The sequence below is a fragment of the Trichosurus vulpecula genome, chromosome 9 (assembly GCF_011100635.1).
Source record: "Trichosurus vulpecula isolate mTriVul1 chromosome 9, mTriVul1.pri, whole genome shotgun sequence".
Classification (NCBI taxonomy): Eukaryota; Metazoa; Chordata; class Mammalia; order Diprotodontia; family Phalangeridae; genus Trichosurus; species Trichosurus vulpecula.
In genome coordinates, this window is record NC_050581.1 from 83,862,711 (window position 1) to 83,878,627 (window position 15,917).

Genomic DNA, 15,917 nt, shown 5'->3' on the forward strand with positions numbered 1-15,917 from the left:
GACGAAATCCTGTAAATGTTCCCACTTACATATATTCTGCTGATTACATCAAGCCCCAGGACACTTCAGGGCTCCTTCAGTGAAAACTATGATGACTCAAAAGAGACTGGTCCAATAATTCATTGAAAAAACTAACTGGAGTTTTTTAATGTCTATTGTTTAGATTATGAAATGTAGTTAGATGACCTGTCAATTGAGTTAATATATCAGCAAACATTTTAGACAGTGACTGATGGACAGATAGCAAGTTAGGGCTCAGAACTGAGAAGGAGAATTACAATGGGGCTGGATTGAACTTGGGAAAATGTACACACTGCTTTAAATGATCACAAACTCTTCCTCAGGGCAAAGGCCTATATTTTCAAAACAAACATTCTCTCAGCAATGATCTGTGCTTGCAAATCTTGAAACACCACAACCTCTAAGAAATAAAAATTGTGGGTGGCCCAAGAGTAATGGAGAGATGCCCAATGGGCACAAATTAGAAGCAGCAAATTCCCAATAATGATGTATTGTCAAGAAGTGGCTGTCAAAGAGGAATGGAAAGGAATAGAAAGACTCGTGTCATGTGACATGAGTGAGGTATGATGTAGATGGGCAGGCCTTGTGCTCCACTGGTACCCTCAAAATAGAAAAAAGGCTGAGAGAAAGGGCTCCAGCCCTCTAGAAGACTCCTCTGGTGATGATGTGGGAAGATCTATGGGTAGAAATTAGATAGGATAAGAAGGCATACACAGATTATCATCTGCTCTAGCAGAGAGAATGCCCATATCAAAGAGATCTTAGATTCATTGAGATGCTGAAGTGTTATTGTTATTTAAAAGAAATCTTTATTTTCTTGACCTTTGCTATCATAAGACTTGAAAGATTTATGGCTAGCACCACCAACAAGCACTTATATTGCACCTTAAAATGAAATATATTGAGGTTGTTTTGGAAAAGACTGGAACAGACTCAGGAAACCTAGAAGCCCTGGCTTTAACACTTTTACTAGCTTAGTTGACATGAGTATATGGATTTAATTCTTTGTGCCTCAGTTTCCTCATCAGCAAAATGCAGAGGTTAGAATTATATTACTTGTCTGAAGAAAGCCAAGAACAGTAACGTGCCCTACAAATGTTATCTGTTTTTATAACTATTTTGAGTATTCTGATTAAAAAACTAAGGAGCAAGGAGGGCTTCGTCTTTAGACATGGTGCTGGATCTCTACCAACTCTAGGATTTCCCCTCCTTTATACTCACAAAAGGCATCACAGAATCTCAGAGTTAGAAGGAGTTCCGGGTTCACTGGAACAATGATCTACTCTATATCATACCTGACAAGAAATCATTCAATCACTTCTTGGAGAATTCTAGTGAAGAGGAACTAACTGAGGCAGGCATTCTACATTTGTTTGCTCTAATCATTAGGAATTTTCCCCTTAGGTTAAGCTTAAATTTTCCTCTTTGAAAATTCACCCCATTGCTCATGACTCTTCCCTTTGGGGTTAAACAGAACAAATCTAATTCCCTTTCAACAATAACATCTTTGATGACAGCTGTTGTGTTTCCCCAAGTTTTCTCTTATCCAAGCTAAATATCTCCAGTTTTTCAACTGATCCACATATGGTATGGACTGAAAGTCTTCCATGAGACTAATTTCTCTTCTCTGGTTGGTCTCCAGCTTATTGAGGTCCAGCTTTACCATCAGTGCCCAGAACTGTACACAATACTACAGATGAGGTCTGATGAAGGTAGTGTACCATGGAACTTTTGCTTACACGTTCCTGAAGCCATCCCTCTCCTAATGTAGCCCAAGATCATATTCTTCTTTTTTGAGTAGGTTGCCACATCACTGTTGACTCACATTGAGCTTGCAGTCCACTAAAACTCCCCGACTGCTTTTTTAGACAAATTGCTAACCATGCTTCCCCCACCCTGTACTTGTCAAGTTGATTTTTTAAACCAGCTGTAGTATTTTACATTTATTATCTAATTTTCCTTGGAGTGGCACAAATGACATAGTTTAGAGTTCTCTCTGCATCCTATTGGTCTTTTTCTGGAAGTACTTCAATTTTTCAACATCCCTTTTAAAGGAAATATCATGGCCTTGACATAATATTCTGAATGTGGTCCAACTGAAGGTGAATAGAATAGGACCATTATTTTCCTTGTTATACACAAGATACCTCTCTTAACAAGGCCTAAGTTCTTAGTAAATGTTTTTCAGCCACGTCACATTGTTTGCTTCCATATAGAATCTTTATAAACCAGCTGGCTCTGAAGTTAGATGACTTGGGCTCTACTGAGTCTCACAGTTGACATTTAATATCTACATGACTTTGGGTAAGTCATTTCACCTATTTGAGTATGTTTCTTAATCTATAAAATAGGGATTTTATATCACCTGTTTGTTGCAGGAAAAATGTTTCTGTAAATATCAAAATAAATGTTAAAGATGCCCATTATTACTATTCAATATAGTGCTAAAAATGTTAGCTATAATGATAAAGCACAAAAGAGAAATGGAAGCAATAAACATAGGCAAAGAGGAAAACAAAATCATCACTTTTTGTAAATATGATAGTTTTACTTAATGAACCCTAGAGAATCAACCAAAAAACTAACTGAAATAACATCATCAAAGATGCAGGATGTAAAATAAATTCATCTAAACCATTAACATTTCTGTAGATTACTGACAAAGTACAGCAGGAAGAGATAGTAAGAGAAATTCCACTTAAAATAAATACAGAAAGTATAAAACACTTGGGAGTCTACTTGTCACCATGCACACCATGTGAATACAACTACAAACCACTCTTTACACTCATAAAGACCCAAGTAATTGCAAAAAATACTAATTTTTCATTGGTAGGCTAAGTTGATAAAATATAAATGACAATACTACCTAAATTAATTAACTTATTTGGTACAATGCCAATCAAATTACCATAAGATTACGTTATACAGAATTCATCCACTGGGGAACCAAGATGGAAGAGTACAGGCAGCAACTCAGCTGACCTCTCCCCACATGCCCCTCTCCAAACAATTTTAAAATAAGCCTTCACATCCAATTCTGCAGTGGCCAGAGACATTTTATCAGCCCAAGACAACTTAAGAAGTTAGCAGGAGAGGTCTGTGACACCAGGATGGGAGTCAGCCTAGAACTTAGCACATACAGTGTTGACATCAGCAGAAGGCCTTAGAGGTAGCTACAGTAATAGTAACAGCAGCAGCTTGGGGAAACCTCAGCTCAGAGATGGTAAGGGTATTAGGCAACTTGTCCAAAAAAGATTACAAGGACTCTTTGCTGGCATTGGGTATAGGACTTGGTTGCACTGTTTATACATAATTCTGGGTCACAGTTCCTGGTCAAAGAAGAGAACTAGCTCTTGTAGCCACAGGGGAACAGGGGGGTTGGTCACAGTCTCAGGGCAGAGAAGAACACTTGCGAATGATCTCAAAGGAACAAGACCTTGATCTCAGTTCCAAGGCAGAAAGGAGCACTAGCACTTTCAGATGCAGGAGTACAAGTGACCTGATCACAATCCCATGTTCAAGAGGAGTGCTAGCACTTGTGGCAGCAGGGGATCAAGGTCCCTTTATTGAAAAAGATCAGACCACAGGGCAGAAAAACAGTGATCACACCTCTCTTTGGATCGTAACAACTTGAACACCCTGAAAACGTACAGACCCCTAAAACTAGCTCTGAAAACAGCAGTGTGGAAAACCTGAAGTTTGGCATAGTGCCCCTTCAACCCCAGGAGCAGAGTTCAACTTTAACATAGAATTAAAAGTCAAGAAATAAGCTGGAAAAATGAACAAACAACAACCACAACAAAAGACCTGACCAGAAAAAGCAACTACAGTGACAGGCAAGATCAAGACACAAACTTAGAAGAAGATATCGATGTCAAAAAAGTTATAAGGAAGCCTCAATGAAAAATGAGAAGTGGATACAAACCCAATAAAAATTCTTAGAAGCACTTTAATTTTTTTTTAAACCAAATAAGCAAGGTAGAGGAAAAGTTGGGAAAGAAATGAGAGTGATACAAGAAAATTATGAAAAGAGAGTCAATAGCTTGGTAAAAGAGGAACAAAAATAATACTGAAGAAAATAACATCTTAAAAAACAAAATTGCTACTCAGCGCAGCAGCAGCCCTTCTTCCTCCACAGTGGTCAGCTATGACCCCCAACTCCCCAGCAGCCATGTCGAAGGGACCCGCAGTTGGCATTGATCTTGGCACCACTTACTCCTGTGTGGGAGTCTTCCAATACAGGAAAGTGGAGATCATTGCTAATGACCAATGAGACAGGACCACCCCAAGCTAAGTTGCCTTCACCGACACTGAATGTTTAATCGATGATGCTGCAAAGAATCAAGTTGCAATGAAACCCACCAACACAGTTTTTGATGCCAAATGTCTGATTGGTCACAGATTTGACGATGCAGTTGTACAGGCAGACATGAAACATTGGCCTTTCACGGTGGTGAATGATACAGACAGGCCTAAGGTCCAAGTGGAGTACAAAGGGGAGACCAAAAGTTTCTATCCAGAAGAAGTATCTTCTATGGTCTTGACCAAGATGAAAGAAATTGCTGAAGCTTACCTTGGGAAGACTGTCACAAATCCTGTGGTCACAGTACCAGCCTATTTCAATGATTCCCAATGCCAGGCTACCAAAGATGCTGGAACCATCACTGGTCTCAATGTGCTCCAAATCATCAATTAGCCAACTGTTGTTGCTATTGCTTATGGCTTGGACAAAAAAAGTTGATGCCGAGAGAAATGTGTCGATCTTTGACCTTGGAGGTGGTACTTTCAATGTCTCCATTTTTACCACTGAAGATGGCATCTTTGAGGTTAAGTCCACAGCTGGGGATGCCCACTTGGGTGGAGAGGACTTTGACAACAGAATGGTCAACCATTTCATTGCCGAGTTCAAGCGAAAACACAAGAAGGACATCAGTGAGAACAAGAGGGCTGTTTGCCATCTTCACACAACTTGTGAACGTGCTAAGTGTACTCTCTCTTCCAGTACCCAGACCAATGTTGAGATTGACTCCTTCTATGAAGGTACTGACTTCTATACATCAATCACCCAAGCCCGTTTTGAGGAGCTGAATGCTGACCTCTTCCGTGGCACACTGGACCCTGTGGAAAAGGCCTTTACAGATGCCAAGCTAAATAAAACACAGATTCATGATATTGTCTTGGTGGGTGGTTCTACTGGAATCCCCAAAATCCAGAAGCTTCTGCAAGATTTGTTCAATGGCAAATAACTCAACAAGAGTATCAGTCCTGATGAGACTGTTGCTTATGGTGCAGCTGTCCAGGCTGCCATTTTGTCTGGGGATAAATCTGAGAATGTGCAGAACTTGCTGCTGTTGGATGTCATTCCTCTTTCTCTTGGAATTGAAACTGCTGGTGGAGTTATGACCGTTCTGAACAAACATAATACCACCATGTCCACCAAGCAGGCACAGACCTTTACCACCTATTCAGACAACGAGCCTGGTGTGCTTATTCAGGTTTATGAAGGTGAGAGAGCAATGACAAAGGATAACAACCTGCTTGGCAAATTTGAGCTCACCGGAATCTCCCCAGCACCCAGGGGTATTCCTCAGATTGAAGTAACATTTGACATTCATGCAAATGGCATCCTCAATGTTTCTGCTCTGGATAAGAGGACAGACAAAGAGAACAAGATCACTATCACCAAGGACAAAGGACGTGTGAGCAAAGAAGACATTGAGCGCGTGGCCCAGGAGGCTAAGAAATACAAGGCTGAGGATGAGAAGCAGAGAGACAAGGTGTCTTCCAAGAATTCTCTGGAATCTTATGATTTCAACATGAAGGGTACTGTAGAGGATGAGAAACTGCGAGGCAAGATCGGGGATGAGGACAAACAGAAGGTCCTTGACAAACGTAATGAAATAATCAACTGACTGGATAAGAACCAGACTGCTGAGAAGGAAGAATCTGAGCATCAGCAGAAAGAATTGGAGAAGGCCTGCAACCCCATCATTACTAAGCTGTACCAAAGTGCAGGGGGCTTGTCAGGAGGCATGCCTGGGAGGTTCCCAGGGGGTGGAGCAGCCCCATCTGGAGGTGCTTCTTCTGAACCCACCATTGAAGAAGTCGACTAAACACACCGGAAAGAAATAGCTTCCCAAAAATTGAAGGACTCAAAATTTGTAGCCAAGGCAGTAGCAGTTTAAAAGTAACATTTAAGCTACTGTGTAAATCTGGGAATTCTGAATACTTAAATGTGTGCAGAGGAGGAGAAGTGAACAACATTGCACTTTATCAGTACTGTAAACAAGTGAAAATGCAATTCTTGTCCTGGACAATAAAATCTATTTAAATTGGCACCATAAAAAATTAGCTAAATGGTAAAAATAGGCTAAAAAATTCACTAAAGAGAATGTCTTTAAAAGCATAATTGGTCAAATGGAAAAAGAAGTACAAAAAGTGACTGAAGAATTCCTTTAAAAAGCAGAATCAGCCAAATGGAAAAAAAGAGGTACAAAAACTCACTCAACAAAATGATACCTTAAAAATTGGAAGTGGGCAACTGGAAGCTAATGAGCCCATCAGACATCAAGAAACAATAAAAGTCAAACGAATGAAAAAAAATAGAAGAAAATGTGAGATACCTCATCAGAAAAACAAATGACCTGGAAAACAGATCTAGGATAGATAACTTAAGAATTATTAGACTAACTGAAAACTATGATAAAAAAAGAGCCTATGTGACATATGTCAAGAAATTATAAAGCAAAGGAAGGAGGGAGAGAGGGAAGCAGAAAAGGAAGAAGTGAAGAATAAAGGAAGGAGGCAAGGAAGTAAGGAGGAAGGGAAGGAGGGAAGGAAGGAAGAAAGGAGGGGGTAGAGAAGGAGAGAAGGAAAAAGGGAAGGAAGGAGTGAGAGAGGGAAGCAGGAAGGAAAGAATGGAAGAATCAGGGGAGGAGGTAAGGAGAGAGGGAGGAAGAGAAGAAAGGAAGGAGAGAGAGGAAGGAGGGAAAGAAGGAAGAAAGGGGGAAAGGAGGGAAGGAAGAACCTACTATGTAGTACTATGTTCCAGGAAGTATACTGAGCATTTTGCAAATATTATCTCATTTCATCTTCACAACAACCCTGGGATGAAGGTGCTCTTATTTCCTCCACTTTACAGTTGAGGAAAATGAGGCAGATAGAAGCTAAGTAAATTGCCCAGGATCACACAGCTAGTAAGCATCTGAGGCTGAATTTGAACCTAGGTCTTCCCGATTTCAGGCCCAGTGCTCTATCTATTGTATCATTTAGCTGGAACAAGCGGAATTATTGACTGTGGTAGAGCAAGAGAGGAATTCCTAAGTCCAAAAACTAAAATAGTTGCAGAACTAAGCCTAAGGATCTGGTTCAACCTGGAGCTGTGGAAGTCAGAATTGAGGAGAAACAAAGTACAGAGCAACTGTAAAGAGAAACAAACCTATACCTTGATGTTCAAAAGTACTGAGTCATATGGACTATGAAACCTGGGACACCGGCGTTGATACAAGTGACTCATGTTATCATACCCATGAGGGACTGCACGGGTCCCTAGGGAGGGTAGAGACCTATATCCACAGGAGATTGCTTAATTCTCTGTCAACAATAAGTTCTTTCTCCTTGAGGGAAGCTCCTACCCTGGGTAGTACTTTAAGGCAGAAGGTCCATTATAAGGAAAAGGTTGTTTGATGTTTCTCAAACCCTAAGTTCTTTCCTCATAGGGAGGCATTAGGGAGTTATTATTATATGTCTGATGGACTCCAATTTTTTAAAATAAAATTTTACCTTTTGTTATTCTGAACTTAACAGACACCATCCAACATGAACATTTCTATTTACAAAGAACATAAAAAGGATGCATATAATCCACAAATATCTACTCCTTTTAGCTGGCTTCCTTTCCTTATGAAAATCCTACTTTCCACAAGAAGTCTTTCTCATTCCTCTTTAATGCTAAACCTCTATTGGTCATCTCCAGTTTGCCATACATACATATACATATACATATACATATACATATACATATACATATACATATACATATATATATATACACACACACACATATATATACACACACACATATATTCACTCACACACACAAATATACATACACATATTACACATAGTTGTTTGCATATTATCTCTCCCATTAAACTGTGAGGTCCTTGTGAAATGAGACAGGAGGCTAGGAGACACAGGTGTCAAACTAGATAATATCTAAAGTGGCTTCCAATGACAAACCTTATGGGTCTATGGAAATTGTGGTAAAGCTACATGTAGTGCACACTAATGGGCACTTGTCCTCTCCAGGAGATTTGTCATTTATCAGACCAAATTCAACATGGTGGCTTTTCCTGCATTACCCAAAGGTGAGTCAGGCTGCTTTGGTTCTCTAGATCATCTAACAGAGCCCTCTTACTTCTATCCTCCACTGTATAACGAACTTTCTAGCATCTTTCTTTGTTATCTTTCAATGGTACGTGCCCAGCCTACTATAGTGACCATGGGTGATGTGAATTGGGGTTCAGTTCTGAAGAGGGACAATGAAACATGGCTACCTAATTCAAGGAAGATAAACTGTCCTCGTCATTTTTGACAGTAACATCAAAAGTAGTCATCCCTTTGAGTCTTTTTTCAACCTGCCTAATTTCCTCTGTACCATTCTTCCTAAAGGCCTCCTCAATCTTCCCACCTATTCTTGTTAAGTCATTTGTCAGTCATGTTCAACTCTTCATGACTCCATTTGAGGTTTTCTTGGCAGAGATAGTGGAGTGGTTTGTCATTTCCTTCACCAGCTCATTTTACAGATGAGGAAACTGGGGCAAACAGGGGTAAGTGATTCACCCAGGGTCACACAGCTAGTAAGTGTCTGATGCTAGATTTGAACTCAAGCAGCTGAGTCTTCCTGACTTCAGTCCTTGAACTATATACACTGCACCACCTTGCTGCCCCTCTGTCTCACCATTAAGTTACTTTTGTCTCTGACCCAACTTGATTGTAGGTCAAAAACACGTCACATATGTTTGCTACTTGCTAATCAATTATATGTAACCCTTATACATTTATAGTGGAGATAATGAGCATTTTAGGATTGCAGAGAAGCTGAGTAGTTTCCCAAAGCAAAAACAAAACATATGTGTATTTACACCAGCAGACAGATGCTACATTGGTTGATATGTGCTGTGGTATTTGGTGTTTTGTTTTCTTTCCTGTGGAGTTAAAGGTCTCAGGTTGAAGCAAAAGAAACTTGGAATAGCTTGGTTCATAGTATCTGCATGAAAAGATTATTGATTTGCTGCCAGGGAGCAGGAACAATGGACACAAAATGGTCTATGGAGGGGGTGTTTTGGGGGGTGTCCCCCTCTGCCAAAGAATTGCAGGATATCATCCTCTGGGGTTTTAAAATTCATCTGTGAAAACTAATCAATGAAAAATGGCTTTAGCAGTCGGCCAACTGCAGGGAAAAAAGGAATCCTTTTCAAAACCTAAAATGAAAAGCACAGTTTTAAGGATTTCACATTTGATTTAACATCTAAAAAAAAGCCCAATGATAATACCCCACTTTGTATAGCCAGACAGGGCTCCTTTTTAGTAGACTTTAGTGGTCTTTATAACGATTTATGAATCACTTCATGAATTCCTGGCTTACTCATCTGGGTGACTATAGTATCTACTTATACTTCCCTTCTGTCTCACAAAAGAGAAACTTGGACTCATTTCAATCCAGATTTGTCCCCAAATGAATCACAGTGCGTTACTGGGGGAACTGCAAATTGAATTCTGCTTCTGAAACAATCAAGACCAGCTTTCAACAACGAAGGAACTGCCATCAAGGCTTGTGGGCTGCACTCCATGGTCCACACAGACAGTACCAAAGCAGGCAAAGAACTCTGTGTCTTTAGGAGTTGACCCATTACATCCAAAGATCCAAGAGAACTCAGCATCCAAACTATGGGAAAGCCTAATTACAAGCAGCAAAGGAGAATGGAAAGAGGACAGGGTTTGGAGTTGGGAGGCATGGGATTGTTCTCTCAGCCCCATCAGATGCTAACTATGTGATGTTGAGCAAGTTACAACTTCTCTGAACCTCAACTTCCCTATCTAGAAAATGAGAAAACTGTCATAAAATGTGTGATAATCACAGAATCAAAAAATCCTAAGCATTATAAGAGACCTCAAAAATCACCTATCTATCGATACACACAGACACATACATATATACATATATACATACACATATGTATGTATGTATGTAGCCATACCAGGAAAAAGAAAAAAAAACAATCTTTCAGCAACACCTCTGAAAAAGAGATCTACAATGAGCAAGAACCCACTCTGCCCTGAGGCAGCCTGGAGACATGGAGCCTAATTCTGTCTCCTTTCAACTTTGACCTGCTTCTCCTACTTTGCTCTGAGACCAAACAGAACAAGTCTAATCTTTCTACGTGACAGCCCTTTAAATACTTGAAGACAGTCATTGTCTCTCCCCAAAGTCTTAGAGGAATGAGTATGAAATCAGAAGACCTGGGTTTAAATCCCAACGTTATTGCAACCTGTGTGACCTTGGACCAGTACCTTAACCACCTTGGCTCTCAGTTTCTTCATCTATAAAAATAGAAAAGTTGGCCTATGTGACCTCTGACCTTCCTTCCACATCTAGGTCAATAATCCTACAAGTCTATTCTTTTCTCCAGGTTAACAATCCCTGGGTTTTCTCATTGGTTCTGAATTGTCATGGTCCCATCAGGAGAAATGCTCATGTTTGACCTACCTATCTCAAAGGCTTTTGCAAGAATCAAACAAGGTGATGGATGTAAACACAATCCATGAATCTGAAGATAGCGCTACGGAACACTTTTCTTCATGGACTACACATTTTGTTTGGTTTTCTTTTTATTGGAGGTTGGAGCAGTGTTCACTGCAAATGAGTCACCAAATATCCCTTGTCATTTCCACTGAGAAGTGGATGATGCCCAAATTTCCTAATTCCTGGTTGTGAGAAAGCTATAAAATGATGCCTTCACAGCGGGTTGAACTTTATTATTACCACCACAAGATTTTCAAGAAAGAAAAAAAAGTTTTTTACTAGGTTGGGTAGTGACAGGATCTGGCCAGAACAAAGCGTTCTACAGGAGTACTCTCTCAGAAGTCAAAGGGGGCAAGCTGTGCATGAAGAAAACACAGCAATCAATGGTCAAAGTTTGAAGGCCCTTTTTTTCTGGTAAATGCCAAAACAGAGCCGAGGAGACATGGAAGCTTTTTTTTTTCTTTTCCTCTGTGGAAATGAAAAGGATAGGGGGTGGGGAACCCTGGTTATGTCAGCAAAATGAATTATGCAAGGCAAACTTTCACCAAGAGCCTGGACTGTCTGAAATTTCTTCACTGTGAAATTGGCTGCCACTGGGTTGTTTGTGCATTTCAGAATCTCATGTGATGGGGAGAGAGGGGAAAAAAGTCTGATTCTGCCAACTTCACACAAGATAGAAAAGAATCTCTTATCCGGGGTGCTCCTCCGTATTCGATGTCAGAATTCTGGCTGCGATATCATTACTCCAAGGCAAGGCAAGGTTAATTTGGATTGCTGCAGAGGGGGGAGAAACTTGCTTCTTTCTCTTATAATGATCATGTTGATGAAAACAGTGACACATTACTGTACTGCTTCTATGTTTGCTCTGTGCTTTGTTTCATAGCACCCTTGTGAGGTTGGTAGCATGAGTAATGTTATCCTTGCCTTACAGATGAGGAAACTGAGGCTCAGAGAACTAAAATGACTGGTCCAAAGTCTCATAAGTAGTTATTGTTGATTTATCCAGCACTCATGAATAGTATGGCCATGATTGCCTCCAGATGGAATCCAAGTGAGTTTTGAATGTTGTCAAAACTAAGTATAACCTCAGAGAATGAAGATATTTTTTTCCACTGACGTCAGTTGACATTCCTTACTTTGGCCATTGGCCATGGCCTACTTGCTACACTCCATTTATACTAATTTCAATTCCACTCAATAAACTTGTATTAAGTACCCACTGTGTGAGGTACTTTGCAGATGTTAGGGATATAAAGAGGAAAATGAAAAACCATTTATAACTTTAAGGAGATGCCAATATACTGGGTTATATGCAGATGAGTAATTGTAAGAAAACTTGATACATCAATATAAGATAAATTAAGGAAGGGAGGAAAGAAAGGCTTCTCAGTGGAGGTGGCATTTGAGGTGACCTCTGACGGACAGTAAGGTTAGTAAGAAGCCTACAAAAATGCACAAAGGTGAAAGATGAAATGCTGAGTTCGTGAAGAGTATGAAACGAAATCATGTGAATTAAGTCCAGAAAGACAGGTTGGGGATTAGGAAGGCCTTTAGATGTCAAGGTGGAGAATATATATTCTTATCCTAGAGTCAATAAGGAACCACTGAGGAATTCTGAGCAAGGAAATGATATGGTCAGGCATGTGCTTTATAGGAAGATTATTTTGACAGAAGAGTAGAGGATGAATTAAAAAGAAAACATGCTTGAGGTAGGGAGACTTGTTTTTGAAAGTCAAATTTTCTATTCGGTGCTGGTCTTTTCATCAAGAACGCTTGTAGTCCTCTATTTCATTGAACACCCATTTTTCCCCTGAAAGATTATACTCAGTTTTGCTGGGTAGGTGATTCTTGGTTTTAATCCTAGCTCCTTTGACCTCCAGAATATCATATTCCAAGCCCTCAGATCCCTTAATGTAGAAGCTGCTAGATCTTGTGTTATCCTGATTGTGTTTCCACAATACTTGAATTGTTTCTTTCTGGTTTCTTGCAATATTTTCTCCTTGAGCTGGGAACTCTGAAATTTGGCTATAACGGTCCTGGGAGTTTTTCTTTTGTGGTCTCTTTCAGGATGTGATCAGTGGATTCTTTGAATTTTTATTTTACCCTTTGGTTCAAGAATAAAAGAGCAATAATTTGATAATGTCTTGAAAGATGATATCTACCTTTTTTTGATCATGGTTTTCAGGTAGTCCAATAATTTTTAAATTATCTCTTCTGGATTTATTTTAAAGGTTACTTGTTTGTCCAGTGAGACATTTCACATAGTCTTCTATTTTTTCATTCTTTTGGTTTTGTTTTATAATTTCTTGATTTCTCATAGAGTCAATAGCTTCCACATACTCCATCCTAATTTTTAAGGAATTATTTTCTTCCGTGAGCTTTTGGACCTCCTTTTCCATTTAGTCAATTCTGTTTTTTAAGGCATTCTTCTCCTCATTGGCTTTTTGGACCTCTTTTGCCATTTGCATTAGTCTATTTTTAAGGTGTTATTTTCTTCAGCATTTTTTGGGGTCTCCTTTAGCAAGCTGTTGACTTGTTTTTATGATTTTCTTATATTTCTCATTTCTCTTCCCCATTTTTCCTCTAATTCTTTTACTTGATTTTCAAAATCCTTTTTGAGCTCTTCCATGGTCTGACACCAATTCATATTTTTCTTGGAGGCTTTGGATGTAGGAGCTTTGACTGTGCTGTCTTCTGGTTGTATGTTTTGATCTTTTTTGTCACCAAAGTAAGATTCTATAGTCTGATTTTCCCCTTGCTATTTATTCATTTTCCCAGCCAATTACTTGACTTTTTAACTCTTTGTTAAAGTAGTACTCTGCTTCTAGTGTGGAGGGCATACTGTCCCAAGCTTCTGGGGTTTTGTGCAGCTGTTTTCAGAGATATTTCTAGGAACCTATAAATTTTCAGTTCTTCCAAGGTTGTATGATCAAAGGAGACGAGTTTACTCTTCTCTTGGTCTGTGCTCTGGTCTCTGAGTGACCAGAGGCACTCTTTTCTGCCTTGGAACTGTGAGGAGGATTCCCTCTCCACTGCTGCCACAAGCCCTGCCATGCCAGCACTCCTCCTCACCCCAGGAACACCAGCCAGAACTGTGACCCAGATCCAGGCATGGGCAAAGCAAGAGAATCATGCCTCAGCACCAGCAAAGAGATCCCTGTAATCTCCCTCTGATCAGCCCCTTGATCACCTCCACTGTTTGTGGACCCAGAGCTCTGAACGAAGCCCCTGCCACCCTGGGGCTGGGGCCGGACTCTGGTCCTCTCTCACCCAGGTCCAACAGACTTTTTGTACTGACCTTCTAAGTTGTTTTTGGCATTTGTGGGTTGAGAAGTTTGGAAACCTCCACAGTTGCCACTGATTCAGTCCCCTGAGGCCTGCTCTAGATTTGCTAGGGCTCAGTCTGTGCTGGTGCTGTCCACACTGCATTGTGCTCCTCTCCCAGACTGGTGCAACAGATATTTCCTGTCCACCTTCCAGGTTGTCTTGGGCTGGAGATCTGTTTTACTCTCTCATATTGTGGGTTCTCCTCCTCTAGAATTTGTTTAGAGTCATTTTTACAGGTGTTTGGAGGGGTTTGGGGGAGAGTTCAAGCGAGTCCCTGCACTTACTCTGCCATCTTGGCTCCACCTCCCTAAAGCTAGGTTCTTGATGGATAATTAAAAAAAATAAATTTGAGAACCCAATTTATTTTGCAAAATTAAAGACTTTCATGATTTTCAAGACTATTTACATTCAATTTAGTGTTTTGCTATGGGGAGAAAAATCACAGGGGAAAAATGTGCCAGACAAGTTTAAGGCAAGAATTCCACTTGAAAAAAGCAACCAAAGACCATTGTTCAGATCGAAGATTGAGAAGCATCAGTAGCGTAGAAAAAAAAATAAAACTTAGCAAATCTAAATCTTTTTACAATGTGTCAAAATGCAAATATGTGAGTCACTTGAAGACATCACTGGCAAATAAATTCAAAATAACTTCAAATAAGTTACTCATGTAGTGTATAGTCAGGTGCCTTTAGAGTGTGTTGCCAGAAGAAACCACAGAGGTAAATATAAAATGTAAATTTTAAAAGGAGCTAGTTGAGTGATGTTTTGGCCAATAATAACATGTGTAAGTATGATAGAGTCAATAAAATTTTAATCCTGAGGATGCTGTGTAATCACTACAGTAACCACAAAGGAATTTTCTATACGGTCTCTCATGAATAGGACTTAGCAAGCAACTTGAAGGGGGGAGAGGGGGAAAGGGGAGGCAGGGAGGCAGGAATAGAGAGGGGGGGGAAGGGGGAAGAGAGAGAGAAAGTTTTGACTCATTTGATGCACCACAAACTGAAAATCTATAGCAGTGTGGTATATTGGCTAAAATGAGATAGATCTAGCTTTAAACCTCTTGATCCTTACTAGCCATGTGATCCCAGAGACGAGTCATTTAATCTCTCTAAGGTCTATCTACTAAGTTAGAGATGGATTACACATAATTTACCTTGGTGGAGGGTATTCTCATACCTGAAATTTCCTATAATAACCAAATCAATTCTTTCTCATATTCACATACATTGAACTTCTGTGGTTGGAAATGGGCTGTTCAAACAGATGGACTGATAGAATATAAAGTTCATTTGACCTGTCTTAAAGTCTTAGAACATGAAATGTTTCATAGAGGGATGTGAATAGAGATTCCAGTATTTGAGAAAAGCACCCAAAACAATGCTTGACCCAAGAAACATTTCATGGCAAACTTAGATTGACTGAAGAGGAATTCAACTATGGTTATGTTGTATATGGAGGGAGGCCTCAGAACAAGAGCCTTGGAACACTTTGAGGTCGCTGTTGGAAAGACTTACCTGAGGTGTGGTCCTAGAATAGGGTGGAGAGAGGAAGAGGATCATTAATCAATTGAAATAATAATAAAAACAAGTATTTATTAAGTACTTGTTAGGAGGGCAATGGGGGTTTGAGACCCAAGGACAAAAGTAGAAGAATCCCTGTCTTCCAGAGGCTTACTTTCCTGTTTTAATGAATTGTTCTTACCAACCCATAATAATATTTATAATAATGATTAATAATGACATCAACAATGATAGCT

The 15,917-nt window shown here is 39.8% G+C and overlaps 1 protein-coding gene and 1 pseudogene across 1 annotated transcript in view; one reads left to right on the forward strand and one right to left on the reverse strand.

Moving 5' to 3' along the window:
• The window catches only part of GLIS3 (GLIS family zinc finger 3), a 164,655-nt gene that overhangs the window by 52,905 nt on the left and 95,833 nt on the right, over positions 1–15,917 (reverse strand). The window lies entirely within an intron of this gene.
• Positions 4,196–6,137, forward strand: LOC118831254 (annotated as a pseudogene).